Source organism: Anarrhichthys ocellatus, unplaced genomic scaffold (assembly GCF_004355925.1).
Source record: "Anarrhichthys ocellatus isolate YVR2014 unplaced genomic scaffold, GSC_Weel_1.0 scaffold131, whole genome shotgun sequence".
Lineage (NCBI taxonomy): Eukaryota > Metazoa > Chordata > Actinopteri > Perciformes > Anarhichadidae > Anarrhichthys > Anarrhichthys ocellatus.
The window spans coordinates 453559-458731 of NW_022280161.1; the positions used below are offsets into that span (position 1 = coordinate 453559).

Genomic DNA, 5173 nt, shown 5'->3' on the forward strand with positions numbered 1-5173 from the left:
TCAGATTTTTCAGCATCGTCTGAAATGTCTTTGCATTTTAATGCTTCTGTATTTTCAGCAACGCTTTGCAATTTCAGCTGTCAGCATTCACTCACACTTTCTGCAGGAAATGCAATTTATATTCCTTCCGTACATTTTTGGACTTTAACTAGTTCTGCATACTTTCAGCTACAGAAACCATTTAAATATCAAAATATTCAACTCCTTAAGGACATTAGTGCTATATTGTTTCATTAAAACTTCAAAGGAGTGTGAACACTTTTATTTCATAGGAATTGTATATTAACTGCAAAAGCAAGATTATCTGAGCTGGTGCTCATCTAGTTTTAAAGAGATGTACAGCAGGTAGAATAAGTATTAAGAATAAGAACACGTCACCATTTTTCTCAGTAAATATATTTCTAAAGGTGCCATTGACGTGAAATTTTGACCAGATGTCGATAACAACCCAAGTAATCCATACATACAAAGAAAACCAAACAAATAAGTCCATAAATTAGGTTATGTGTAATAAAATTGAATGACAGGGAAAAAACACATGAAGAAAGGGAGGTGCAAAAAGGCATGGAAAGCCAAGACACCAGCAGAAATCTATCAGTAATTAGAAAGCAATCCTGCCCCTTGTCAGTGCAAATTAATATCAGTTGGTTCAGTCCCAATTGATGGCCTATAAAAAGGTGTCTTATTACCAAGGTGTCACAACAAACATCTCATGATGGGTAAAAGCAAAGAGCTCTCTCAAGACCTTTGCAATCTTATTGTTGCAAACAGGAGGATTTCTAAACTTCTGAATGTTCCAGTGAGCACTGTTGGGACCATAATCCGGAAGTGGAAAGAACATCATTTCACCATAAACCGGCCACGACCAGGTGCTCCTCACAAGATTTCTGACAAGAGAGAAAATAATTATCAGAAGAGTTGTCCAAGAGCCAAGGACCACTTGTGGAGAGCTTCAGAAAGACCTGGAATTAGCAGGTACAATAGTTTCAAAGAAAACAATAAGTAATGCACTCAACCGGCATGGCCTGTATGCACGCTCACCACGCAAGACTCCATTGCTGAAGAAAAAGCATGTTGAAGATCGTTTAAAGTTTGCTGCACAACATTTCGACAAGCCTGTGAAATACTGGGAGAATAAAGTCTGGTCAGATGAGACCAAAATTGAACTCTTTGGATACCTTAATACACACCATGTTTGGAGGTCAAATGGCACTGCACATCGTCCCAAAAACACCATACCAACAGTGAAGTTTGGAGGTGGGAACATCATGGTGTGGGGCTGTTGTTCAGCATACAGCACTGGCAAACTTCATATAATTGAAGGATGAATGGAAAAATGTACCGAGACATTCTTGATAAAAATCTGCTGCCATCTACCAGGATGATGAAGATGAAACGAGGGTGGACATTTCAGCAAGACAATGATCCCAAACACACAGCCAAGGAAACTCAACTGGTTTCAGAAAAAGAAAATAAAGCTGCTAGAATGGCCCAGACGATCAGCTGACTTGAATCCAACAGACAATCTATGGAAAGAACTAAAGATCAGAGTTCATAGAAGAGGCCCGCGGAACCTTGGAAGATTTGAAGACTGTTTGTGTGGAAGAATGGGCCAAAATCCCACCTGAGCAATGCATGCAACTAGTTTCTCCATACAGGAGGCGTCTTGAAGCCGTCATTACCAACAAAGGCTTTTGTACGAAGTATTAAATATATTTCAGTAAGCGTGTTCAATACTTTTTCCCTGTGTCATTCCATTTTCTTAACCATAACTTAATTTCTGAACTTATTTCTTTGGTTCTCTTTATATGTATGGATTACTTGGGTTGTTACCGACATCTGGTGAAAGTTTCACGTCAATAGCACCTTTAGAAATATATTTACTGATAAAAATGGTGACGTGTTCAATACTTATTTTACCTACTGTATGTTATATTTTAGGACATAAAGAATCATGGTCCTGATATTTTTCCACTAAATTTGTTTAAACTGCTTCTAATCTCAGAAAAACTATTCGTAACTTTTTCAACACTATTGGAATTAGTTTGAGGACAAGCACATGCCTTGGAAGCAGCCTCTCCACCGTCACTCGTATGTGCCCCCAGGGAGGCACCATGGTCATCACCTGAACAGATGGAACATTTTAAATGAACTTACTTTGACAAATACAGTAAAAAAAAAAACTAAAAAAAACCCCTATATACCAAGTCCCATCTGTGTCTCACTTGTAGTCTTCAAAAACGCCACACAAAGCAAGATGAAAGGCTTTCATACAAGTGCCTTTAGAATCTGTGGGACAATCTAGGACCTAGATTGTTCCACACATGCACAGCCAGGGTCTGAACATTTCCAGCTTTAATCGCACACATGCTATAGTTATGACCCCGTGCAGGACAGCTGGAAAAGGCTTGCTGACATGCAGGAGTTCAGAAGCAACTTCTCAGTGGTGGTACATGAAGAGCGTCTTTATGCTATTGGTGGAGAACACCAACCTAGACAGCGTTGCAATGTACAGCCCAATGTTCATCTCGGGTTTTAAAAACATCTTTAACTAGTAGTGAGGTGTTTGATGCAAAGGAAGCCAAAAATAGTTTTACAACAACATATTTGTTTCATTTTGACATTTCAACAATCCTCCAAAATGTTTAAACTTTACATGAGTAATTTCTGAAAGGAAGAACAGATTGAGACCAGACACGCGTCCCTGAATTTAAAAAAAAAAAAAAAAAGGGAAACAAAAAAAAAAAAAAAAAAAAAAAAAAAAAAAAAAAAAAACGGCATCTCATTCTATTCTAAAATCTACAATGTTGGAAAGATGAGGAACCCACTGAAGACACCTTTGTATTTTTCCACCCTTCCACAGGATGACGTTGACGGTCTCTCCGACATTCAGCTCAAGGATTACCGTGTTGCTGGTGGTGTCACTGTTATCTGAGCCGGTGAATTCCCAGGTGCTCACTTGGCAATTCCTGTTCTTCACCAGGATGGCTCCTGAAGTGTGACCGTTGTAGCCAAAAAGTCATGAATGAACAGTGGTAGACGCCTTTCAGTCGAGCAGTGAAGATGCCTGTTGAAGAGGAGAATGCAATGACATCAATAAGTTATAAAAACATTTGTCTTTACTTGGTTCTCAATACATTTTTCTACTCAACGGAAACACAAATAACCATCATCTTCTCAGTTAGATGATAAGATGGATACCACTCTTATGTCTGCATGTTAAAAATGAAGATAAAGCCATGCAGCTGGTTAGCATAACGATTACAAACTGGGGGAAACAATTAGCCACCTTTATTCTGAAAGTAACAAAATCACCTACCAACACATCCTAAAGCTTGATGGACTTATAGGCAACTTGTGGAAACGCTTCAGAGGCCGTGGAAGGAAGATTTTGCAATGTTCTGACCATATTACTAAACCAATGTTTCCCAGATGATACCCAGCAATATGGAGGATGCATTCCATTTTATTAAAGATGCATACTTTCATATCTGTTAATCATTGGTCAGTTTTCTGAAGGTCATGCATCTAGAACATACCGGTTTTACAGTTGTAAGCGAAGCCAACGTTTGTGAAGACTGTTATAGAAGAGAATATTGTTGGTGCCGTTTGTGCCGGGTCCAGTGAACGTATCGTTGTATTCGATTATAGTTGCAGAAAAGGCCACGTTGGCATTGACTGAAGAAAGAAATGCAAACATTGTTAAATTCAGTTGTGAGAGTTTGGCATCTTGAACCATTACTTACTATACTTTCCCTTACCTTCTGCTTTAAGGCGCATCACCTCTAATGAGAGTTCACTTCCTTCAGTTCCGAGTTCTGCAGGAAAAAAAAAAAAAAAAAAAAGTGGCAATGTTACTTTAAACATACAATTTTACATTCCACATTTATGAAAAAGCAGCTCAGTATCTATTTGAGGTACAAGTTGCAAAGCTTTTGTTAAGGGATTGGACCATCTTGTCGCTCTTGAGGCCATCAATGTCAACCTTCTGCTGGTCCACTACAGTTTTCCGCTGTTCATCAACATTCCTGAATCCATCAACTTCAGCCTTTTGATCATTCAGTTTTGTGCTGAAAGCTCGAGTCATTATCAAAAGGACATTTTTGCAGTCAACTCATGAAAACATTTATTAAAAATTGTTTTTTTTTTAAAGATAATACAGACTTTTAAAGACTTACCTCCGCTGTCATTTTGTATTTCCGTCAGGTTTGCTTCAAGTTGCGTCTCCGTGGCATTCAGTAGGGCTTTGACTTTGACTTCAAGCTCCCGGGCTGTCGAGTTAAGGTGGGAGAGTTCCTTCTTGTGTAGAGTCAGCAGTTTCTGTGCCCCAGTTTCTGACTCCAGATTTTCAAGTTTCTCTTCCTTAATTGCCTCTCAGTTGTATCAAGTATCTCCTCAAACTCACTGATGTTTCCCCCCCCCCCGACTCTCTCCCCGTGTTTGACCAGTTCTCCAACTTCTCTCTTGAGGCTGGCAATGTCAACTTCCTGTTCCTCCAGCTTTGTCTTTGCATCTCTCAACTCCATCTCAGTCTGCGACACCATCCTTTCTAGGTCCTTTTGTGCGTTTGAAACATTTGTCACCAACCTTTCAAGCGCACTAATGTTGCCGCTTGCAGAATCAAGCTGCAGTCTGGTCCTACCTTCCATAGCGTCAATCCTCTCTCGCAGCAGCATTTGGTTTTCTTCAAGTTTTGTTTGAACATTATCGAGATGTAAAATGTTTTTGTAATTTGAGCAAAGAGTTGGCGTTTCTTGTCCTTGCTCCGGGTCACACCTCCGTCTGTGTGGGAGTTCTGAGGATGCCGCTCCAACAAAAGCCAGAAGAAAAACCACCACGGTGACCATCTTCAGCGATAAATTAAGGTTCTTTACTTGACCAGTCTGCAAAGTTAGGATTCCTGTGCCACTCTCGTGTGGCAGCTCCTTTTTACCTTTTTTGAGGTGGGCGTGGCAAAGGGTCATCAGCAGAGTGGAAACACCTGAGCTCATCAGCAACACTGGCAATACATGGGCCCTTTGTGCCAGTGCACTCTTTTAAAAACCCTCTTTAGTCTCAGTAGGTCCTTGGCCAAATCCCAATGTCCCCCCTAAATCCTCAAACCCTGAACCCTCAAGGACTTACTGAGGTCACCTGGTAAGTGGGTGAGTGTGAGAGACTGTGAGGGTTTGAG

The 5173-nt window shown here is 40.2% G+C and overlaps 1 long non-coding RNA gene across 1 annotated transcript; it reads right to left on the bottom strand.

Moving 5' to 3' along the window:
* Positions 1 to 2773: 2773 nt before the first annotated feature.
* LOC116399825 (uncharacterized) lies at positions 2774 to 4888 on the bottom strand. The gene is made up of 4 exons (XR_004213863.1): positions 4179 to 4888; positions 3762 to 3818; positions 3540 to 3678; positions 2774 to 3067 (listed from the first exon to the last, which is right to left on the bottom strand). It is a non-coding gene; the product is annotated as an uncharacterized LOC116399825 (long non-coding RNA).
* Between the last annotated feature and the right edge of the window lie 285 nt (positions 4889 to 5173).